The sequence below is a fragment of the Triticum urartu genome, chromosome 7, assembly GCF_003073215.2.
Source record: "Triticum urartu cultivar G1812 chromosome 7, Tu2.1, whole genome shotgun sequence".
Taxonomy (NCBI): domain Eukaryota; kingdom Viridiplantae; phylum Streptophyta; class Magnoliopsida; order Poales; family Poaceae; genus Triticum; species Triticum urartu.
This window is the reverse complement of record NC_053028.1, coordinates 507,328,461-507,355,144: the sequence shown is the minus strand read 5'-3', so window position 1 is coordinate 507,355,144 and position 26,684 is coordinate 507,328,461.

The following is a 26,684-nucleotide window of genomic DNA, read 5'->3' as shown; positions in this document are numbered from 1 at the left end:
TCATGTATAAAGTATATAGTATATACCCGTGATCAACTCCCGAGTGATCACGGCCCGATAGCATAGCATGGCAGACGGACAAGGATGTAGGGCCACTGATGATAAACTAGCATCCTATACTAAGCATTAGGATTGCAGGTAAAGGTAACAACAGTAGTAGCAAGGACAGGCTATGCATCAGTATAGGATTAACGGGAAGCAGTAACATGCTACACTACTCTAATGCAAGCAGTATAGAGAAGAGTAGGCGATATCTGGTGATCAAAAAGGGGGGGCTTGCCTGGTTGCTCTGGCAAGAGAGAGGGGTCGTCAACTCCGTAGTCGGACTGGGTAGCAGCGGCGTCGGTCTCGGTGTCTAGAGGAAGAAGAGGGGGGAAGAAACAATGAATATAATGCAAACAGATGCATAACGATGCATGACAAGACAAGTAACGGTGCTAGGGGTGCCCTAACGCGGTATTAGGTGATACCGGTGAAGGGGGATAACATCCGGGAAAATATCCTCGGTGTTTCGCGTTTTCGGACAGATGAACCGGAGGTGAAATGTTGCAGGTTCACTATGCTAGGGACACGTGGCGGACGAACGGGCTGCGTATCCGAATTCGTCTTGTCGTTCTGAGCAACTTTCATGTATAAAGTTTTTCCATCCGGGCTACGGTTTATTTTATATTGATTTTCTAAAGTTTAAATCATTTTTAGAATTTATTTAATTAATTTAATCAACATTATCCAGAATAGTGTCTGCTGACGTCATCATGACGTCAGCATGACGTCAGTAGTTGACTTGGTCAACCTGACAGGTGGGTCCCGATCGTCATACTCTGTTTTAATTAACTAACAGTTAATTAGGTTAATTAGTGATTAGATTAATCTAATTATAATTAATTAACCTAATTAATCCCTTAATTAATTAATTAATTTTATTATTATCATTATTTTCTCTTTTTTTTGAATCGTTCTGGGCGTGGGGCCCCCTGTCATTGGCCCAGAGGGGCTTTGCGGGTGCCGGGTGTCGGGCACCAGCCCGAGCGGTTCGGGCGTGCGGGCGAACCCGACGACGGGCGCCGCGGGCGTGGCCGAAGCCTGAGCGGCGACCAGCGCACGGGGGCGGCACGGCGAGGCCCCCAGGCCGCAGCGGCAACAACCGAGGGCGGGGTGCGCGAACTGCGACGGCGGAGGTGGTGTTCAGGGGCGGAGCAGAGCTCCGGGGCGCACGACCGTCGGCGACGAGGCGAGCAAGGGCGTGGCCGTGCATAGTCCTGGCGAGGCGGGGCGGTGCGGGGTCGACGGCGACCAAAAGGGACGCGACCAAGGTGAGCGTGCACGGGAAGGAGGCCGCGGGCGTGCCCGCAGGCGAGGCGCAGGGCGCGGCGACGCACCGGGCGCGGACACGACCAACAGGGGCAGGCCCGTGGCGGAGGCTTCGTGACGAGCATGGGGAAGGGGCGGTGACCGGCGAGGCGGTGTGCGTGCGCGCGAGGCGACACAGAGGAGAAGGAGGAGGGGAAAAGGCGGCTGCTAACGGCGGGAAGTAGGGACTAGGCAGCGGGCGTGAGGAGGGCGACGGGGACGAGCGACGTGGTGGTGGCGACGGGCGTCGGGGTGACTTCGGGGCTCGGCAACGGAGTGGCGGTGGGCGTCCAGCGAGGCGACGCCGTGGAGGAGGACAAAGGCGCGGCGGAAGGAAAACGCGAGGAGGAGGCCGGAGGTTGGTGCTCGGCGCCGGCGGGCGGCGACTGTCTCCGGGCGCAGGCGCTCCGAGAGGAGGGGAGCGAGTAGCGAGGGGAAGTGGGGGTCTTCGCCCCGATCCAGATTGGATCGGGAGGGGGGAAGAGGGAGTGGCGGTGTGGGGGGAGTGGGGGGTTTTGGGTGGGGGTTAGGGTTAGTGGGGGGGGTGGGGTGGCCTAATAGGCCTGGGGAGGTGCGGGGTGGGCCGGCTTGGTCGGCTGAGCCGACTGGGCCAAGGGGCCCAGTGGGGGGGGGGCTTGTGGCCTGCTGGGCCGAAGCCCAGGGGGCAAGGGGGGGGGGTTCTCCTTTTCTTTTTTTGGTTTTGTTTTCTGTTTTTTTGTGTTTTCTTTCTCTTATTTATTTTATGTTCTGTTTTATTTCATTTTCAATCATTTAGACATTCTATAAAATATGTTTGCTGCACTATAATTACCTATGCCATTTTTGGCACAGCCCGAACATTTTAGTTTAATATTTTGAAAACTTTTATAATTTAACTTTATTTTAATGTTTGAATTTGACTCGGTTTTGGACTAACGGTAGATTATCAATAGTAACTGGGGTGACGTGGCATGATTATCGTTGGATTACTGTAGCTTGATTACCCGGGCGTTACAAGTTTTCAATGGTGAATATCACTATGTTGATCATATCTACTATATGATTCACGCTCGACCTTTCGGTCTCAGTGTTCCGAGGCCATATATGCATATGCTAGGCCCGTCAAGTTTAACCCAAGTATTCTGCGTGTGCAAAACTGGCTTGCACCCATTGTATGCGAACATAGAGCTTATCACACCCGATCATCACGTGGTGTCTCGGCATGATGAACTATAGCAACGGTGCATACTCAGGGAGAACACTTATACCTTGAAATTTAGTGAGAGATCATCTTATAATGCTACCACCGAACTAAGAAAAATAAGATGCATCAAGGATAAACATCACATGCAATCAAGATAAGTGATATGATATGGCCATCATCATCTTGTGCCTTTGATCTCCATCTCCAAAGCACCGTCATGATCACCATTGTCACCAGCTTGACACCTTGATCTCCATCGAAGCATCGTTGTCATCTCGCCAACTATTGCTTCTACGACATCGCTACCGCTTAGTGATAAAGTAAAGCAATTACATGGCGATTGCATTTCATATAATAAAGCGACAACCATATGGCTCCTGCCAGTTGCCGACACCTGTGTTACAAAACATGATCATCTCATACAATAAACTTTAGCACCATGTCTTGACCATTTCACATCACAACATGCCCTGCAAAAACAAGTTAGACGTCCTCTACTTTGTTATTGCAAGTTTTGGGTGGCTGCTACAGGCTGAGCAAGAACCATTCTTACCTACGCATCAAAAACCACAACGAGGTATAGTGATTGCTTTTTGATCTTCAGAAAGAACCCTGTTCATTGAATCCGATTCAACTAAAATTGGAGAAACTGACACCCACCATCCACCTATGTGTGAAGCACGTCGGTAGAACCAGCCTCGTGTAAGCGTACGCGTAATGTCGGTCTGGGCCGTTTCATCCAACAATACTATTGAATCAAGAATCAACTAATGACGACAAGAAATATGTATATACCCACGCCCACAACTCCTTTGTGTTCTACTCGTGCATATAACATCTACGCATAGACCTGGCTCTAATGCCACTGTTGGGGAACGCAGTAATTTCAAAAAAATTCCTACACACACGCCAGATCTATCATGGTGATGCACAGCAACGAGAGGGGAAGAGTGTTTTCCACGTACCCTCGTAGACCGTAAGCAGAAGCGTTATGACAACGCGATTGATGTAGTTGTATGTCTTCACGATCCGACCGATCCTAGTACCGAAAGTATGGCACCTCCGTGATCTGCACACGTTCGGCTCGATGACATCCCACGAACTCTTGATCCAGCTGAGTGTTGAGGGAGAGCTTCGTCAGCACGACGACGTGTTGACGGTGATGATGAAGCTACCGGTGCAGGGCTTTGCCTAAGCACTACGGCGATATGACCGAGGTGGATTATGGTGGAGGGGGGCACCGCACACGGCTAAGAGATCAATGATCAACTTGTGTGTTCTAGGGTGCCCCATGCCCCCGTATATAAAGGAGCAAGGGGGGAGGCCGGCCGGCCCTTGGGGCATGCCAGGAGAGGAGAAGTCCTCCTCCTAGTTGGAGTAGGACTCCCCTTTTCCTAGTCCTACTAGGAAGGGGAAAGGAAGGAGGAGAGGGAGAAGGAAAGGGGGCGCCGCCCCCCTCCCTAATCCAATTCGTACTAGAGGGGGAGGGCGCGCGTGGCCTGCCTTGGCCGGCCCTCTCTCTCCACTAAGGCCCATGTGGCCCATTAGTTCCCCGGGGGGGACGGGGTGGTTTCTGGTAACCCTCCGGCACTCTGGTTTTCTCCGAAATCACCCGAAACACTTCCGATGTCCGAATATAGCTGTCCAATATATTGATCTTTATGTCTCGACCATTTCGAGACTCCTCGTCATGTTCGTGATCATATCCGGGACTCCGAACTACCTTTGGTACATCAAAACACATAAACTCATAATATACCGATCGTCACCGAACGTTAAGCGTGCGGACCCTACGGGTTCGAGAACTGTGTAGACATGACCAAGACTCATCTCCGGTCAATAACCAATAGCGGAACCTCGATTCTCATATTGGTTCCTACATATTCTATGAAGATCTTCATCGGTCAAACTACATAACAACATACGTTGTTCCCTTTGTCATCGGTATGTTACTTGCCCGAGATTCGATCATCGGTATCTCAATAACTAGTTCAATCCCGTTACCGGCAAGTCTCTTTACTCGTTCCGTAATGCATCATCCCGTAACTAACTCATTAGTCACATTTCTTGCAAGGCTTATAGTGATGTGCATTACCAAGAGGGCCCAGAGATACCTCTCCGATACTCGGAGTGACAAATCCTAATCTCGATCTATGCCAACTCAACAAACACCATCGGAGACACCTTTAGAGCATCTTTATAGTCACCCAGTTACGTTGTGATGTTTGATAGCACACTAAGTGTTCCTCCGGTATTCGGGAGTTGCATGATCTCATAGTCATAGGAACATGTATAAGTTATGGAGAAAGCAATAGCAACAAACTAAACGATCATCGTGCTAAGCTAACGGATGGGTCAAGTTAGTCACATCATTCTCTAATGATGTGATCCCGTTAATCAAATGACAACTCATGTCTATGGTTAGGAAACATAACCATCATTGATTCAACGAGCTAGTCAAGTAGAGGCATACTAGTGACATTCTGTTTGTCTATGTATTCACACATGTACTAAGTTTCTGATTAATACAATTCTAGCATGAATAATAAACATTTATCATGATATAAGGAAATATAAATAACAACTTTATTATTGCCTCTAGGGCATATTTCCTTCAGTCCGATCACACAGTCGGCGGCGAGTGGAATTGGCTAGTTGCAACACATGCAAAGCCCTAGTTTCAGTGCCGAAGTGATCAACCAAATAAGTTTGCTGCACACCACTATATATAGGCATCCGTCATGGGCTCAACTCTTGGGCCTCGCATGGATCCTAAAGCCCAAAGTATGTTCGGCCTAGATCCGAGTCCGACTAGGATCACATCTGACTCGTGGAGTTAGATCGTGCCTCATAGGTTCCTTCGCTTAAGTATGCGACCGTGATGACGCACACGTATAGGGGATCAATCATAGTCCTTTCGATAAGTAAGAGTGTCAACCCAACGAGGATCAGAAGGAAATGACAAGTGGTTTTCAGCAAGGTAATCTCTGTAGGCACTGAAATTATAAATAACAAGTAGTTTGATAGCAAAATAATTTGTAACTAGCAAGTAACTGTAATGGTGAATAAGGTGTAGCAAGGTAGCCCAATCCTTTTGTGTCAAAGGACAGGCCAAAACAGTATCTTATAATAAGCAAAGCGTTCTTGAGGATACACGGGAATTTCATCTAGCCACTTTCATCATGTTGGTTTGATTCATGTTCGACTTTGATAATTTGATATGTGGGTGGACCGGTGCTTAGGTGTTGTTCTTACTTGAACAAACCTCCTACTTATGATTAACCCCCTCGCAAGCATCCACAACTACGAGAAAAGTATTAAGATAAAATCTAACCATATCATTAAACTTTTGGATCCAAATCGGTCCCTTACGAAGTAGTGCATAAACTAGGGTTTAAGCTTCTGTCACTCTAGCAACCCATCATCTAATAACTACTCCACAATGCATTCCCTTGGGCCCAAATATGGTAAAGTGCCATGTAGTCGACGTTCACATGACACCACTAAGGGAATCACAACATACATATCATCAAAATATCGAACACATATCCAGTTCACATGATTACTTGCAACAAAAGATTTCTCCCGTGACCTCAAGAACAAAAGTAACTTCTCACAAATTATAATCATGATCATGATCAGAGGGGTATTAAATAACATAATGGATTTTAACATAATCTTCCACCAAATAAACCATATAGTAATCAACTACAAGATGTAATCAACACTACTAGTCACCCACAAGCGCCAATCTAATGTTCCGGTACAAAGATTGAACACAGGAGCTGAACTAGGGTTTGAGAGGGGATGGTGTTGTTGAAGATGTTGATAGATATTGCCCTCCAAAGATGGGAGATTTGTTGGTGATGATGATGACGATGATTTCCCCTTACGGGAGGGAAGTTCCCCTGGCGAAATCGCTCCGCCGGAGGGAAAAAGTGCTCCTGCCCAAGTTCCACCTCAAGACGGCGGCGCTTCGTCCCGAAAGTCCTCTCCTTATTTTTTTTCTAGGTCAAAATGACTTATATACCATAAGAGGCCCCCGTGGAGGTGGGCCGAAGAGGGCACAACCCACCAGGGCGCGCCTGGGGGGCTTGGCGCGCTCAGGTGGGTTGCGCCCACCTGGTGGGCCTTCTCCAGTAGTTATTTGCTCCATTATTTTTTATATATTGCAAAATAATTCTCTGTAAATTTTCTGCTCATTTGGAGATGTGCAGAATAGGTAACTATGACATAGCTTTTCCAGGTCCAGAAACCAGCTGCCGGCATTCTCCCTCTTTGTGTAAACCTTGCACATTATGAGAGAAAAGGCATTGATACGTCTCCAATGTATCTATAATTTTTGATTGTTCCATGCTGTTATATTATCATTCTTGGATGTTTTACAATCATTTTATAGCAGTTTTATATCATTTTTTGGGACTGACCTATTGACATAGTGCCCAGCGCCAGTTGCTGTTTTCCTCTTGTTTTTTACTTCGCAGAAAATCAATACCAAACGGAGTCCAAACGCTGCGAAACTTTTTGGAGAATTTTTCTGGGCCAAAAGACACAAGATGGGTCAAAGAACTACCATAGGGGTGCCCTAAGGGGGGCATAACCCACCTGGGCGCGCCTGGGGGCTAGGTGCGCCCTGGTGGGTTGTGCCCACCTCGGTGGCCTCCCACACCGCCTCTTTGCTCTATAAATACCCCAATATTCCAAAAACCCTAGGCGAGTCAACGAAACACAATTCCAGCTGCCGCAAGTTCCAGAAACCATAGATCCAATCTAGACACCATCACAGAGGGGTTCATCATCCTCATTGGTGCCTCTCCGATGATACATGACTAGTTCATTATAGACCTACAGGTTGATACATCCATTTTTGCATCACACTTTTATATTGATATTTATTGCATTATGGGTTGTTATTACACATTATATCACAATACTTATGCCTTCTCTCTCTTATTTTATAAGGTTTACATGAAGAGGGAGAATGTCGGCAGCTGGAATTCTGGACTAGAAAAGGAGCAAATATTAGAGTCCTATTTTGCACAACTCCAAAAGTCCTGAAACTTCACGGAGAATATTTTTGGAATATATATAAAATATTGGGTGAAGAAAGTACCAGAGGGGGGCCACCTGCCATCCACAACAGGTGGTGGGCGCCCACCCCCCATCCTTGTGGGCCACCTGGCAGGCCCTCAATACCCATCTTCTGCTATATGGTGTGTTTTGACCTGGAAAAAACCAGAAGAAAACTTTTGGGATGAAGCGCCGCCATCTCGAGGCAGAACTTGGGCAGAACCAATCTAGGGCTCCGGCGAAGCTATTCTATCGGGGAAACTTCCCTTCGGGAGGGGGAAATCGAAGCCACCATCATCACCAACGATCCTCTCATCAAGAGGGGGTCAATCTCCATCAACATCTTCACCAGCACCATCTCCTCTCAAACCCTAGTGCATCTCTTGTATCTGATATTTCTCTCAATACCTTAGATTGGTACCTGTGGGTTGCTAGTAGTGTTGATTACTCCTTGTAGTTGATGCTAGTTAGTTTATTTGGTGGAAGATCATATGTTCAGATCCTTAATGATAATTAATACTCCTCTGATTATGAACATGAATATGCTTTGTGAGTAGTTATGTTTGTTCCCGAGGACATGGGAGAAGTCTTGTTATAAGTAATCATGTGAATTTGGTATTCGTTCGATATTTTGATGAGATGTATGTTGTTGCATTTCCTCTAGTGGTGTTATGTGAATGTCGATTACATGACACTTCACCATTATTTGGGCCTAGGGGAAGACATTGGGAAGTAATCAGTATATGATGGGTTGCTAGAGTGACAGAAGCTTAAACCCTAGTTTATGCGTTGCTTCGTAAGGGGCTGATTTGGATCCATATGTTTCATACTATGGTTAGGTTTACCTTAATTCTTCTTTCGTAGTTGCGGATGCTTGCGAGAGGGGTTAATTATAAGTGGGAGGCTTGTCCAAGGAAGGGCAGCACCCAAGCACCGGTCCACCCACATATAAAATTATCAAAGTAACGAATGCGGATCATATGAGCATGATGAAAACTAACTTGACAACAATTCCCATGTGTCCTCGGGAGCACTTTGCTTTATATAAGAGTTCGTCTAGGCTTGTTCTTTGCTACAAAAAGGATTGGGCCACCTTGCTGCACCTTATTTACTTTTGTTACTTGTTACCCATTACGAATTATCTTATCACACAACTATCTGTTACCGATAATTTCAGTGCTTGCAGACAATACCTTGATGAAAACCACTTGTCATTTCCTTCTGCTCCTTGTTGGGTTCAACACTCTTACTTATCGAAAGGACTACGATAGATCCCCTATACTTGTGGGTCATCACGGGTCCGTAGTTAGTATCTAGATGGCTTCCTCTCTCTCTCTCTCTCTTGATTCTCAATACAATGGTCTCTTGGAGATCTATTTGATGTAACTCTTTTTGCGGTGTGTTTGTTGGGATCCGATGAACTTTGAATTTATGATCAGATATATGTTTTTATCCATGAAAGTTATTTGAGTCTTTTGATCTCTCATATGCATGATTAGTTATAGCCTCGTATTTCTTCTTAGAATCTTTGGTTTAGTTAGGTCAACTAGATCAATTTTTTCTTGCCATGGGAAGATGTGCTTTGTGATGGGTTCAATCTTACGGTGCTCAATCCCAGTGACAGAAGGGGAAATGACATGTATGTATCGTTTCTATTAAGGATAAAAATATAGGGTCTATTACTACATGAATAGATCTTGTCTACATCATGTCATCGTTCTTATTGCATTACTCCGTTTCTCCATGAACTTAATACACTAGATGCATGCTGGATAGCGCTCGATGTGTGGTGTAATAGTAGTAGATGCAGGCAGGTGTCGGTCTACTAATCTTGGACGTGATGCCTATATAATGATCATTGCATGGATATCGTCATAGTTATTTGAAGTTCTATCAATTACCCAACAGTAATTTGTTTACCCGTCGTATGATATTTTTCTAGAGAGAAGCCACCAGTGAAATCTACGCCCCGGGTCTCTTCTTTATCATATTTGCCTTTGAGATATATTTTTATTCGCTTTTATTTTTAGATGTATTAATCCAAAAACCCAAAAATACCTTGCTGCAATTTTTATCTATTTATTTTATCTCACGTTCCCGCGAGATCTATTTATTCAATCTACTACAATTTTATCTATTTGTTTTACCCGGGAGGGATTGACAACCCCTCTTTTATGCCGGGTTGCAAGTATTTGTTCATTGTGTGCAGGTACCATTCACGTAGTGTTGCATGGTTCTCCTACTGGTTCGATAACCTTGGTCTCATCACTGAGGGAAATATCTACCATAGCTGTGCTGCATCATCCCTTCCTCTTTGGGGAAATACCGACGTAGTTCAAGCTGCATCAAAAGGAACAACATGTCACACTTCTGGTAGCTTTGCCACACGATATATATTGCCGGGCTCGAGGCGAGTTTTTCATCCTTGTGCTAGCCGGAGTTCTTTCTCGTTGTAGTGACGCCGATCACTAACCGGATTATCTCATAATCCTTATCGCGTGGCCATGCTTATCTTGGTCGGATCACACGAGGGGCCCAGAGTATATCTCTCCTGATTGGAGGGGCAAATTCCATCTTGCTTGACCATGTCTCACAGCATGGGTCTGGACAAGCCCGAAACTTACCTTTGTAACTACCCAATAACGGAGTAGCATTTGGTCGGCCCAGAGCAGGCCTGTCACCATCGTGAGTACATGCGCCGGCTCATGTCTTAGGACATAGAACGTATGTTGTACTAGAGACTCACAAATGACATATCGCTGCGTCTCATAGCCGGGTCTGTCCGACTCACACCTTATCTCGACTCGGATCGGAATATGTAGAATTCGACCAGATCCTTCTGAGTCCATATTATACGGCTAGCATCCAATGCTCCATGGATAGTGAGACCAAGCCATCCACCGTGTCATATGCTAGTCTTGTTGGCTGCACGTCCATAAAGCCTTTTTCACTAGGGACCGTTTAGGATAATACAATGCATAGTCACACAAACAAGTCACGTACTTCTTAATACACATCATTGATAATGTCCAAGGACTATCTTTATTCATAAACACATAGGAAATATCATCATACATGATTGCCTCTAGGGCATATCTCCAACACTAAGTAATCAAGGGTTTTAGGAGGTTGGCAAGAAGTTTGACAATCACTTTAATGGGGCAGACCTGGAGGGAAATCGATCTGAAAGCATTCAGGGATGTGGCAACTTCTCTTTGGGGTTGGAGGGCAATGTGAGTTCGGTTGATAAATTATGTGTTTGCTTCTCCTTTATCAAATTGGTCAAATAGCCGAAAGATATCATTGTTGATGAGGTGCCCAAACTTCGTGTAGAAAAAGGGGCCAAATCCATCTGGCCTGAAGCTGGCTTGTGGGTTCATTTGGAAGAAGGCTTCTTTGATTTCCGATTCTGAGAAAGTTGCATCTACATACGGATGAAACAAATGCGAGCATTGTAGGGTAGATAGAGTGGAGAGAGAAGTTCCAAATGGTATGAGCAGGGACCCCAATTAAGGACTGGAAAAACTCTCTAACAATAGTTCGTTTTCTGGGCATGGCTATTGTGTAGTTTACATGAAGGTGAGAGAGAGCCAGACTTTTTTTGAAGCCTTTGGTAGGCGGAAACATGGATATATTTGCATTTTCACCACCGTGAATGGCCCTCGATACTTAGCTCTCCAGTCCCAATAGTCAATTTTTTCAGGGATAGCAAGTTTTAGCATAGAGATAATATTTTTTCGCGGGGATATTGGCAGCGGAGAATGTTCGTTTTTCCTCAAAGAGATCAAGCAAATGAATGTTTTTTGCATTGTTTCCCCTGGTTTGTGTCGAGGCCCTCCATTTGACCCCGAGCTTAAGCTTGCATCATGTTTTCTTTAGCAATGTTACAAGGGAGGCAGCGGAGTTAATGATAGTACATGGGCCCGAGGCTCAACAACGTCGAAGAATATCCTGACATGTTGCCAAGTTGGCCCAACCACCCTCAAATTTAAAGAAATTGGAGGGGGGGGGGAGATCGGTATAAATATGAATGAGTAGAGGGACATGGTCAGAGGTAAAGCCAGTGAGAGATGTAAGATAAGTATTAGGAAAGGTATCGTTCCAGGCCAGGTTGGAAAAAGCTCTACCAATCTTTTCCAGAGTTGGGGTGGGTCTGTTGTTTATCAAGTAATGGTAGTTTGAGAAGTGTCGAATCGTTTAGAGTTTGATTGAAGGCAGAGGCTTCATTTTGTTGATGGGAAGGATTGTTTTTGTCGGAAGAGAATCTAAGGAGGTTAAAGTCTCCAAGATTAGCCAGGGGTGGTTTCGGGATGGTTAGTGTTACATAGTTCGTCAAGGAAAGCTTGCTTTTTCACATGGCACGAGGGAGTGTACACATTGGTGATTGCGATAATTTGGTCATGTGCTAGGGTTTTTAGAGTTAGGGTGTGCTACTTGTGAGTTGTGTTGGGATTTTCCCCGAAGAGGAAGGGTGAAGCAATATAGTAGCAGATAGTATTTCCCTCCGTAGAGAACCAAGGTTATCGAACCAATAGGAGACTAACGCAGACAACCTTTAGCAGTACCTACATACACAAGAGGAAATACTTGCACCCAACGCGGGTAAGAGGGTTGTCAATCCCCATGTACTCATTAATTGCAAGGATTAAACCTGGTAGCAGTAGATAGACAAATTGCAAAGTAAAAAATTGCAACAAAGTATTTTTGGCTTTTGTAATATGATTAAAATAGACCTGGTGGCCATAGTTTTCACTACAGGCTTCTCTCTCATAAAAGTAGCATACATTGGGTAGACAAATTACCGTTGGCCAATTAATAGAAAAGCGCATAGTTATGGCGATATTCATGGCATGATCATGTACATAGGCATTACGTCTGTGACAATTGGACTAACTCCTGCCTGCATCTACTACTATTACTCCACACATCGACCACTATCCAGCATGCATCTAGAGTATTAAGTTCATAAAGAACGGAGTAACGCCTTAAGCAAGGTGACATGATGTAGACAAAATAAAACCAAGAAATATGATTAAAACCTATTGTTTTCTCCTTAGTAGCAACAATACAATACGTGTCTCGCTACCCCTTCTTTCACTAGGTGAGGACCCTGCAAGATTGAACCTACTACTATGCACCACTTCCACTAAGGATCAATGAATCAACTTGGCCAAAGAAAACCCATAGATCGGAAAGCTTTACATAGCTATAACAATCATACATAGTAAAGTTTAGAAAAGAATCAATTACTTTCAATGAATATTCCAATCATAAATTCACAATTCATCAGATCCCAACAAGCACACCGCAAAAGAAGATTACATTGGGTAGAACTACGAGGAGAACACTATATTGAAGGTCAAAGAGAGAGAAAGAAGAAGGCATCTAACTAATCACTATGGACCCGTAGGTCTGAGGTAAACTACACGCACATCATCAGAGGTGGAGCAAGGTTGATGTAGAAGCCCTCCATGATTGATTCCCCCTCCGATAGAGTACCGAAAAAGGCCTCCAGATGGGATCGCGGAAGAACAGAAGCTTGAGGCGGTGGAAAAATTGTTTCAGGTGGCTCTCTATTGGTTTTGAGATTTATGAGAATTTATAGAAGTGAAATTAGGTCAAACAGATGTATGTGGGGCCCACAAGATGAGGTGTCGCCCCCTTGCAAGCGCGTCGTGTGAGCTTGTGGCTCTCCCATACGTATTTTGGCCTCCTCCCAAAGCTTCATGGGTCCCTTCTGGTCTAGAAAAAATCACCATAAAATTTCATTGTGTTTGGACTTTGTTTGGTACTCTTTCTATCGCGAAACAGTAAAATAGGCAAAAACAGGAACTGGCACTGGGCACCGAGTTAATAGGTTAGTTCCCAAATGATATAAAATTTCATATATATCATATAAGATTGATAATATAATAGCATAAAATATAAAAAAATATAGATACGTTGGAGACGTATCAGGGTGGTGGAAAAGGTGTTCTTAACATGTGAGATGTGTTGAAAAAAGGATGAGATGGCACCCGAGACAATGTCGGCAGATCCGACCGTGGGTAGCGTAGCGATTTGGTATTGTGATCGAGGGAGAAAGGAGCGTATTTTGATGTCCATAATTGTTTCAAGTTTTGATTCTTGCAAAATAATGATGTGAGGGTTGATTAAGAGTAGCTCAGGTAACACGTCCAAACATTTTGTATCATCTCCTAAACCACAAACATTCCATAAGAAGATAGAGAGTACAATCTTACTCATAACAAACCAAGGTTACAACATATTTTACTAGAGGCAGATAGGGCATGAAGAGAGATAGATAGGGGTCAACGGTGGGGCGAGCACAAAAACAAGACCAACAGTGGTGTTGGAAATATGTCCTAGAGGCAATAATAAAGATCTTATTATCATATTTCCTTGTTCATGATAAATGTTTATTATCCAAGCTATAATTGTATTGACCAGAAACTTAAATACATGTGTGGATACATAAATGAATACCGTGTCCCTAGTGAGCCTCTACTAGACTAGCTCATTGATCAAATATGGTTAAGGTTTTCTAACCATAGACATGAGTTGTCATTTGATAATGGGATCATATCATTAGGAGAATGATGTGATGGACAGACCCAACCATAAGCTTAGCATCAAATCATATCACTTAGTTTATTTGCTACATGTTTCTTCATGTCAAGTATCTGTTCCTTAGACCATGAGATCATGCCACTCCCGAATACCCAAAGAATACTATGTGGGTTATCAAACATCACTTCATAACTGGGTGATCAGAAATGTGCTCTACAGGTATCTCAGAAAGTGTTTGTTGGGTTGCATGGATCGAGACTAGGATTTGTCGCTCCATGGGACGGTGAGATATCTCTAGGCCCTCTCGGTAGTACAACATCATAAATAGCTTGCAAGCATGTGAATGATGAGTTTAGTCATGGGGATATTATATTACAGAATGAGTAGAGAGACTTGTCGGTAACGATATTGAACTAGGTACAGCGATACCGATGATCGAATCTCAGGCAAGTAACTGATACGTCTCCAACGTATCTATAATTTTTGATTGTTCCATGCTATTATATTATCTGTGTTGGATGTTTTATATGCATTAATATGCTATTTTATATGATTTTTGGGACTAACCTATTAACCTAGAGCCCAGTGCCAGTTTTTTTGTTTTTTTCCTTGTTTTAGAGTTTCGCAGAAAAGGAATACCAAACGGAATAAAACTTTTGCGATGATTTTTCTTGGACCATAAGACACCCAAGAGACTTGGAGTGCAAGCCAGAGGAGCCTCGAGGCGGCCACAAGGGTGGAGGGCGTGCCCAGGGGGGTGGGGCGCACCCCCGACCTTGTGGGCCCCTTGTAGCTCTTCTGACTTAATTCTTCCGCCTATATATACTCTTATACCCCAAAAACATCTGGGGGAGCCACAAAACCACTTTGCCACCGCCAAAACCTTCTGTACCCGTGAGATCCCATCTTGGGGCGCCTTTTCTGGCATCCTCCCGGAGGGGGAATCGATCACGGAGGGCTTCTACATCAACACCATTGCCTCTCCGATGAAGCGTGAGTAGTTTACTTCATACCTGCGGCACCATAACTAGTAGTTAGGTGACTTCTTATCTCTCTTTTATTCTCAATACAAAGTTCTCCTCGATGTACTTGGAGATCTATTCGATGTAATACTGTTTTGCGGTGTGTTTGCCGAGATCTGATGAATTGTGGATTTATGATCATCTTATCTATGAATATTATTTAAATCTCCTCTGAATTCTTATATGCATGATTTGATATCTTTGCATGTCTCTTCTAACTATCAATTTGGTTTGGCCAACTAGATTGGTCTTTCTTGCAATGGGATAAGTGCTTAGCTTTGGGTTCAATCTTGCGGTGCTCGATCTTAGTGACAGAAGGGGAACCAACACGTATTGTATTGTTCCATCGAGGATAAAAGGATGGGGTTTTCATCATATTGCTTGAGTTAATCCCGCTACATCATGTCATCTTGCTTAATGCCTTACTCTGTTCTTATGTACTTAATACTCTAGATGTACGCAGGAGTCGGTCGATGTGTGGAGTAATAGTAGTAGATGCAGAATCGTTTCGGTCTACTTGACACAGACGTGATGCCTTCATGATCATTGCCTTAGGTATCGTCATAAATTTGCGCTTTTCTATCAATTGCTCGGCAGTAATTTGTTCACCCACCGTAATAACTTCTATATTGAGAGAAGCCTCTAGTGATACCTATGCCCCCAGGTCTATTTTACATCATATTAATTTCCCGTCAACTTGCCAATTTATGTCGCCGTTCCCTTACTTTGCAATCTTTTACTTTCCGTTCCATAAACCAAAAATACCAAAAAAAATTACTTTACCGTTTATCCATCTCTATCAGATCTCACTTTGCGAATAACCGTGAAGGGATTGACAACCCCGTTGTCGTGTTGGTTGCAAGTTGGTGTTTGTTTGTGCAGGTATTCGATGGCTTGTTGCGTAGTCTCCTACTGGATTGATACCTTGGTTCTCAAAACTAAGGGAAATACTTAGGCTACTTTGTTGCATCACCCTTTCCTCTTCAAGGGAAAAATCAACGCAAGCTCAAGAGGTAGCAAGAAGGATTTCTAGCGCCGTTGCCGGGGAGATCTATGCCAAGCCAAGACATAGCAAGTAGCCATCATAAACTCTCATCCCTCACATTACATTATTTTTCATTCACCTCTCGTTTTCCTCTCCCCTACTTCTAAAATGATTTTCGGAAATATTTGCCTTTTCTTCGCCCTTCTTCTGTTCGTCTTTTCGTTTGCCTTGATGTCTTATTTGGCTCGTTTGCTCGTTTGGTTGGAATAATTGTGTATTTATTGCAAATCAGAGAACCTAAGATATATGGATCCTCATCCTCTTGCCAATCTTTTTAAGAGATCCAATTATGATAAACCAATTGCTAGTGAGTTTTGTGCACTAGATTATCTTTATGAAGTTTTGCTTGAAATTCGTGAATCTAAAAATTGTGATGAAGTACTTTATGAAGTGATTCACGATAGATCTTTGAATAAAAATTATGATTGCAATGATGTTATTATAAATTCTATTAATGTCAATTGTGCTAATAATATGCAAAACCCTAAGCTTGGGGATGCTAGTTTTGCTATGTCCACTACTTGTTGCAATGATCATGATTGGGGTGATTCTTCTTATGATCTTGAAAATTTATTTAAACCCCATGATGAATATGAGTTTGGTAATAATGTTTGCAATAATATTTAAAGTTGGTTTGGAAGAGTGTCAACTTTAGATCCCACATATTTGGATTAGGTTCAATCTTATGAAGTTTTTGATAAAAGTGGGTTCGGAGAGGTCATGACTTTATTTTATGATAATCCCACTATTTTGGAAGAGTGTCAACTTTGCATACATGTGGTTCATAAAGAGAATATTTTATGTGATAGATATATTTTTGAATTTGCTTATGATACTACATGTAATTATTATGAGAGGGGAAAATATGGTTGTAGAAATTTTCATGTTACTAAATTACCTCTCTTCATGTTGAGATTGCTATTGTCTCTTTCTTCTTCCTTGCATATGCTAATTTTTGCTTGCCTTGATAATTTGTTTGCTTATAAAATTCCTATGCATAGGAAGTATGTTAGACTTAGATGTGTTTTTCACATGCTATATGATGCTCTCTTTGTGCTTCAATTCTTTTCTTTCATGTGAGCATCATTGAAATTATCAATGCCTAGCTTAATGGCTTAAGAGAAAAGCGATTGTTGGGAGACAACCCAATATTTTTCCTTGTTGTTTTGAAATAAATATTTCATATAGCCTCTGGTTAGACGTGGTTTTATGTTTTAACTAGTGTTTGTGCCAAGTAAGACCTTTGGGATAGCTTATGGTAATAGTTGATTTGATCCTGCTGAAAAACAGAAACTTCTGCACCTAGGAGATTAGTTTTAATTTTTTACATAAGCACGATAAAATACTGATTATTTTTGCAGAGGATTAATAAAAAAATTTTCTAGGACTTCCTAATCTCTCAGGATTTTTTGAGTTTCATAAGTATTTGAAATATCCATATTTCAATAGACCATTCTGTTTTTGATAGATTCTATTTTTCACGTGTTGTTTGCTTATTTTGATGCATCTATGGCTAGTATCGGGGGGTATGAACCATGGAAAAGTTGGAATACAGTAGATATTACACGAATGTAAATAAAGAATGAGTTCACAACAGTACCAAAAGTGGTGATTTATTTTCTTATACTAACGGAGCTTACGAGATTTTCTGTTGAAGTTTTGTGTTGTGAAGTTTTCATGTTTTGGGGAAGGATTTGATGGACTATGGAACAAGGAGTGGAAAGAGCCTAAGCTTGGGGATGCCTAAGGCACCACAAGGTAACATTCAAGGAGGCCAACGAGCCTAAGCTTGGGGATGCCCTATGAAGGAGGCATCCCCTCTTTCGTCTTCGTCTATCGGTAACTTTACTTGAGGCTATATTTTTATTCACCGCATGATATGTGTTTTGCTTGGAGCGTCTTGTATGATTTGAGTCTTTTCTTTTTAGTTTGCCACAATCATACTTGCTGTACACACCTTTTGGGAGAGACACGCATGAATCGTGATTTATTGGAATGCTCTATATGCTTCACTTATATCTTTTGAGCTAGGCAAATTTGCTCTAGTGCTTCACTTATATCTTTGTAGAGCACGACGGTGGCTTTATTTTATATAAATTGATGAGCTCTCGTACCTCACTTATATTATTTTAGAGTCTTTAGAACAGCATGGTAATTTGCTTTGGTTATAAAATTAGTCCTAATATGATAGGCATCCAAGAGGGATATACTAAAAACTTTCATATAAAGTGCATTGAATACTATGAGAAGTTTGATTCCTTATGATTGTTTTGAGATATGAAGATGGTTATATTAGAGTCATGCTAGTAAGTAGTTGTGAATTTTAGAAATACTTTTGTTAAAGTTTGTGAGTCCCGTAGCATGCACGTATGGTGAACCGTTATGTGATGAAGTCGGAGCATGATTTATTTTTTGATTGTCTTCCTTATGAGTGGTGGTCGGGGACGAGCGATGGTATTTTCCTATCAATCTATCCCCCTAGGAGCATGTGCGTAGTACTTTGTTTCGATGACTAATGGATTTTTCAATAAGTATGTGAGTTCTTTATGACTAATGTTGAGTCCATGGATTATATGCACTCTCACCTTTCCGCCATTGCTAGCCTCTCTAGTACCACGCAACTTTCGCCGGTACCATAAACCCAACACATATCCTTCCTCAAAACAGCCACCATACCTACCTATTATGGCATTTCCATAGCCATTCCGAGATATATTGCCATGCAACTTTCCACCGTTCTGTTTATTATGATATGCTCCATCATTGTCATATTGCTTTGCATGATCATGTAGTTGACATCGTATTTGTGGCAAAGCAACTGTTCATCATTTTTTATACATGTCGCTCTTGATTCATTGCACATCCCGGTACACCGCCGGAGGCATTCATATAGAGTCATATTTTGTTCTAAGTATCGAGTTGTAATTCTTGAGTTGTAAGTAAACAAAAGTGTGATGATCTTCATTATTAGAGCATTGTCCCATGTGAGGAAAGGATGATGGAGACTATGATTCCCCCACAAGTCGGGATGAGACTTCAGACGAGAAAAGAGGCCAAACAAATGAGAGAAGGCCCAAAAAAAGAGAGAGAAAAAGAGAGAAGGGACAATATTACTATCCTGGTTGCCACACTTGTGCATCAAAGTAGCACCATGATCTTCATGATAGAGAGTCTCTTATGGTATCACTTTCATATACTAGTGGGAATTTTTCATTATAGAACTTGGCTTGTATATTCCAATGACGGGCTTCATCAAATTGCCCTAGGTCTTCGTGAGCAAGCAAGTTGGATGCACACCCACTTAGTTTACTTTTTGAGCTTTCATAAACTTATAGCTCTAGTGCATCCGTTGCATGGCAATCCCTACTCACTCACATTGATATCTATTAATGGGCATCTCCATAGCCCGTTGATACGCCTAGTTGATGTAAGACTATCTCCTTCCTTTTGTCTTCTCCACAACCACCGTCTATTCCACCTATAGTGTTATGCCCATGGCTCATGCTCATGTATTGCGTGAAAGTTGAAAAAGTTTGAGAACATCAAAAGTATGAAACAATTGCTTGGCTTGTCATCGGGGTTGTGCATGATTTAAATATTTTGTGTGATGAAGATGGAGCATAGCCAGACTATATGTTTGTAGGGATAAGCTTTATTTGGCCATGTTATTTTGAGAAGACATAATTATTTTGTTAGTATGCTTGAAGTATTATTGTTCTAATGTCAATATTAAACTTTTGTTTTGAATCTTACGGATCTAAACATTCATGCCACAATAAAGAGAATTACATGGATAAATATGTTAGGTAGCATTCCACATCAATTTTTTGTTTTTTCATTTACCTACTCAAGGACGAGCAGGAAATAAGCTTGGGGATGCTTGATACGTCTCCAACGTATCTATAATTTTTGATTGTTCCATGCTATTATATTATCTGTTTTGGATGCTTTATATGCATTAATATGCTATTTTATATGATTTTTGGGACTAACCTATTAACCTAGAACCCAGTGCCAGTTTCTGTTTTTTTCCTTGTTTTAGAGTTTCGTAGAAAAGGAATACCAAATGGAGTCCAAACGGAATAAAACTTTCGCGATGATTTTTCTTGGACCAGAAGACACCCAGGAGACTTGGAGTGCAAGCCAGAGGAGCCTCGAGGCGGCCACAAGGGTGGAGGGCGCGCCTAGGGGGGTGGGGTGCGCCCCCCGACCTTGTGGGTCCCTCTTAGCTCTCCTGACCTAATTCTTCCTCCTATATATACTCTTATACCCCAAAATCATCCGGGGAGCCACAAAACCACTTTTCCACTGCCGCAACCTTCTGTACCCGTGAGAGCCTTTCCAGCATCCCACCGGAGGGGGAATCGATCACGGAGGGCTTCTACATCAACACCATTGCTTCTCCGATGAAGCGTGTGTAGTTTACTTCGGACCTACGTCTCCATAGCTAGTAGCTAGATGGCTTCTGCACTCTCTTTGATTCTCAATACAAAGTTCTCCTTGATGTTTTTGGAGATCTATTCGATGTAATACTCTTTTGCGGTGTGTTTGCCGAGATCCGATGAATCATGGATTTATGATCAGCTTATCTATGAATATTATTTGAATCTCCTCTGAATTCTTATATGAATGATTTGATATCTTTGCAAGTCTCTTCGAACTATCAATTTGGTTTGACCAACTGGATTGGTTTTTCTTGCAATGAGAGAAGTGCTTAGCTTTGGGTTCAATCTTGCGGTGCTCGATCCTAGTGATAGAAGGGGAACCGACACGTATTGTATTGTTTCCATCGAGGATAAAAAGATGGGGTTTTCATCATATTGCTTGAGTTAATCCCTCTAGATCATGTCATCTTGCTTAATGCGTTACTCTATTCTTATGAACTTAATACTCTAGATGCCGGCAGGAGTCGGTCAATGTGTGGAGTAATAGTAGTAGATGCAGAATCGTTTCGGTCTACTTGACCCGGACGTGATGCCTATATTCAGGATCATTGCCTTAGATATCGTCATAACTTTGCGCTTTTCTATCAATTGCTCGACAGTAATTTGTTCACCCACCGTAATAACTTTTATCTTTAGAGAAGCCTCTAGTGAAACCTATGGCCCTCGGGTCTATTTTACATCATATTAGTTTCCCGTCAACTTGCCAATTTCTGTCGCCGTTCCCTTTGCAATCTTTTACTTTCCATTCCATAAACCATAAATATTACTTTACCTTTTATCCATCTCTATCAGATCTCACTTTGCGAATAACCGTGAAGGGATTGACAACCCCTTTATCGCGTTGGTTGCAAGTTGGTGTTTGTTTGTGCAGGTATTCGGTGGCTTGTTCCGTAGTCTCCTACTGGATTGATACCTTGGTTCTCAAAACTGAGGGAAATACTTATGCTACTTTGCTGCATCACCCTTTCCTCTTCAAGGGTAAAACCAATGCAAGCTTAAGAGGTAGCAGTAACATACCTCCGGAGAAATGGAACTGCATATGGGATTAACTGAATCCTTGATATCTGATGGAAATATGCCCTAGAGGCAATAATAAAATGTTTATTATTATATTTCCTAAATCATGATAAATGTTTACCATTCATGCTAGAATTGTATTCACCGGAAACTTAAATACATGTGTGGATACATAAGCAAATATCGTGTCCCTAGTTAGACTCTACTAGACTAGCTCATTGATCGAAGATGGTTAAGGTTTCCTAACCATAGACATGTGTTGTCATTTGATAATGGGATCACATCATTAGGAGAATGATCTAATGGACAAGACCCATCCGTTAGCTTAGCATAATGATCGTTCAGTTTATTACTATTGCTTTCTTCATATCAAATACATATTCGTTTGACTATGAGATTATGCAACTCCTGGATACCGGAGGAATACCTTGTGTGCTATCAAACATCACAACGTAATTGGGTGTTCATAAAGATGATCTACATGTATGTCTGAAGGTGTTTGTTAAGTTGTCATAGATCAAGATTAGGATTTTTCAATCCGAGTATCGGAGAGGTATGTCTCGACCCTCTCGGTAATACACATCATAAGCTTGCAAACAAATGACTAAGAAGTTAGTCACGAGGTGATGTATTACGGAATGAGTAAAGAGACTTACCGGTAATGAGATTGAACTAGGTATGAAGATATCGACGATCGAATCTCGGGCAAGTAACATGCCGATGGAAAAAGGGAATTACGTATGTTGTCATAACCGTTCGGCTGATAAAGATCTTCGTAGAATATGTAGGAGCCAATATGGGCATCCAGGTTCTGCTATTGGTTATTGACCGGAGAGGTGACTCGTTCATGTCTACATAGTTCTCGAACCCGTAGGGTCCGCACGCTTATTAATGTACGTTGACAGTATAGTGTTATATGAGTTATATGTTTTTGTGACCGAATGTTGTTCGGAGTCCCAGATGAGATCACAGACATGACGTGGAGTCCCAAATGGTCGAGAGGTGAAGATTGATATATCGGATGATGGTATTTGGACGCCGGAAGTGTTTCGGGACGTACCAGGAAGGAATCGGGTCACCGGAAGGGGTTTCGGGCACCCCCGGCAAGATATGGGCCCCATGGGCCAAAGAAGGGGCCAGACCAGCCCACAAGGGGGATGGTGCACCTCCTCCCTTGTTTGGTCAGCCCTAGGGAAGGAAAAGGAGGAGGGCTATCCCCTCCCGGCTTTCCCTCTCATGGGAGAAAGGAAAGGGGGAGGCGCCACCCTCCCCTGCCTTTCCCCGCACTCCAAATAAGGAAAGGGGGGCGGCTTGGGAGGGTATCCTACTTGGGAGCCTCCTTTGGCTCCTCCTCCCTCCCTCCCACCTATATATATGTGGGGAGGGGGCACTACACAAGGACACAACATTGTCTTAGCCGTGTGTGGCGCCCCCGTCCACCGTTTACTCCCTCGGTCATATTTTCGTAGTGCTTAGGTGAAGCCCTGCGAAGATCACTTCACCATCACCGTCACCATGCCGTCATGCTGTCGGAACTCATCTACTACCTCGGCGTCTTACTGGATCAAGAAGGTAGAGGACGTCACCGAGCTGAACATGTGCAGAACGCGGAGGTACCGTGTGTTCGGTACTTGATCGGTTGGAGCGCGAAGAAGTTCGACTACATCAACCATGTTGTTTAACACTTCCGCTTACGGTCTACGAGGGTACACAGAAACACTCTCCCCCTCGTTGCTATGCATCTCCATGGATAGATCATTGCGTGGGCGTAGAATTTTTTGTTTTCCATGCAACGATTCCCAATAGTGGTATCAGATCCAGGTTGTGGGCGGTGATAGTCATACTTCATACCACCAACGTCTTATTTTGATTCGGCGGTATTGTGGGATGAAGCGGCCCAGACCAACCTTACATGTCCACGCACATGAGACCGGTTCCACCGACTGACATGCAACTAATTTTGCATAAAGGTGGCTGGCGAGTGTCTGTTTCTCCTACTTTAGTTGAATCAAATTTGACTACAGCCAGTCCTTGAAGAAGGTTAAAACAGTAAACTTGATGAAACACCGTTTTGGTTTTTGCGTAGGTAAGAACGGTTCTTGCTAGAAGCCCCCGTAGTAGCCACGTAAAACTTGCAACAACAAAGTAGATGACTGGTTTCGTAGGGCATGTTGTGATGTGATATGGTCAAGACATGATGTGATAAACGTTATTGTATGAGATGATCATGTTTTGTAAGTTATCAGTGATACGTCTCCAACATATCTATAATTTTTTATTGTTCCATGATGTTATATTATCAATCTTGGATGATTTATAATCATTTTATAGTTATTTTATATCATTTTTGGTACTAACCTATTGACATAGTGCCAAGTGCCAGTTGCTGTTTTTTGCATGTTTTTTTACATCACAGATAATCAATACCAAACGGAGTCGAAACTCAGCAAATTTTTTTGTGGAATTATTATGGACCAGAAGACATCCAATGGGCTGGAGAAGCACTTGGGGGTACCCTGAGAGGGGCACAACCCACGAAGGCGCGCCTGGGCCCCCAGGCGCACCTAGGTGGGTTGTGCCCTCCTCGGTGGCCTCCTGCACCACCTCTTTGCTCTATAAATACCCCAATATTCCAAAAACCCTAGGGGAGTCGACGAAAATAAATTCCAGCCATCACAGAGTCCAGAACCACCAGATCCAATCTAGACACCATCACGGAGGGGTTCACCACTTCCATTGGTGCCTCTCCGATGATGCGTGAGTAGTTCTTTGTAGACCTTCGGGTCCGTAGTTAGTAGCTAGGTGGCTTCCTATCTCTCGTTTTATTCTCAATACAATGGTCTCTTGGAGATCCATATGATGTAACTCTTTTGCGATGTGTTTGTTGGGATCCAATGAACTTTGAGTTTATGATCAGATCTATCTCTTTTTATCCATGAAAGTTATTTGAGTTTCTTTGATCTCTTAAATGCATGATTGCTTATAGCCTCGTATTTCTTCTCCAATATTTGGGTTTCGTCTGGCCAACTTGATCTATTTATCTTGTAATGGGAAGAGGTGCTTTGTATTGGGTTTGATCTTACGGTGCTTGATCCCAGTGACAGAAGGGGAACCGACGGGTATGTATCATTGCTACTAAGGATAAAACGATGGGGTCTATTTGTACATAAATATATCTTGTCTACATCATGTCATCGTTATTATTGCATTACTTTGTTTCTCCATGAACTTAATACTCTAGATGCATGCTGGATAGCAGTCGTGTGGAGTAATAGTAGTAGATGCAGGCAGGAGTCGGTCTACTAATCTTGGACGTGATGCCTATATAATGATCATTGCCTGGATATCGTCATGATTATTTGAAGTTCTATCAATTGCCCAACAGTAATTCATTTACCCACCGTTTGCTATTTTTCTCGAGAGAAGCCACTAGTGAAACCTACGGCCCCCAGGTCTCTTTCTCATATTATTTGCCTTTGCGATCTATTTTATTTGCCTTTTATTTTCAGATCTATTAAACCCAAAAATACAAAAATACCTTTCTGCAATTTATTCTTATTTATTTTATTTGGCGTTCGATCTATCAATCTACTACAATTTATTCACATATGTTTGCCAATTACTGGCGTTGTTACCCGAAAGGGATTGACAACCCCTTTAATATGTCGGGTTGCGAGTATTTATTATTTGTGTGCAGGTGCCGTTTACGTGTTGTTGCTTGGTTCTCCTACTGGTTTGATAACCTTGGTTTCATCACTGAGGGAAATACCTACCATTGTTGTGCTGCATCATCCCTTCCTCTTTGGGGAAATACCGACGTAGCTTCAAGCCGCTATCAAAAGGAAGTTCTGGCGCCGTTGCCGGGGATGATCATCTACATATACCAGGTTCCTAATCACAAATCCCATCTCCTCACAATTTACATTATTTGTCATTTGCCTCCCGTTTTCCTCTCCCCCACTTCACAAAAAATTGCCGTTTTTATTCGCCCTCTTTTTCGTTCGTCGTTTTCTCGTCAGATATCAAGTTTTCTTGTGTTGCCATGTGTCTTCTATTTGCTTGCTTCTTCGCTTGCTAAAAATCAATTGATTTGTGTCCTCATCCACTTGCTAATCTTTTCAAGAGATCCAATTATGATGAACCCATTACTAGTGAATTGAGTTTAGTAGATTATCTTTATGTAGTTTTGCTTGAGATTCATGAGTCTGAAAATTGTGATGAAGTGTTAAAAGAAGGAATTTATAAAGTGATTCATGATAGCTCCTTAAATGAAAAACATGATTGGAATGATTTTACTATAAATTCTATTAATGTCAATTGTGTTAATACTATGCAAAACCCAAAGCTTGGGGATGCTAATATTGCCATGTCCACTACTTATTGCAATGATCATGATTGGGGTGATAATGATTCTTGTGATCTTGATAGTTTATTTAAGCCTCATGATGAATATGTTCACGATAGTATTGAAAGTTGGTTCGGAAGAGTGTCAACTCTAGGTAAAAATAATCCCACATATTTGGAGAGTGTTCAATCTTGTGATTTTTTTATAAAAGTCGGTTTGGAGAGGTCATGACTTTAGTTGATGTTCATCCCACTATCTTGGAAGATAATAAAACTTGTATGCATGAGGATCATGAAGAGTAAATTTTATGTGATAGCTATATTATTGAATTTGAGTATGATCTTAAATGCAATTATTATTAGAGAGGAAAATATGGTCATAGAAATTTTCATGTTACTAAATTACCTCTCTTCATGTTGAGATTGTTAATGCTTTATTCCTTTTCCTTGCATATGCTAGTTTTTGCTTCTTTTGATAATTTGTTTGCTTATAAAATTCCTATGCATAGGAAGTATGTTAGACTTAAAAGTGATTTTCACATGCTTCATGATGCTCTCTTAGTGTTTCAATTATTATCTTTCGTGTGAGCATCGTTGAAATATTATGCCTAGCTAAGGGCGTAAACGATAGCGCTTGT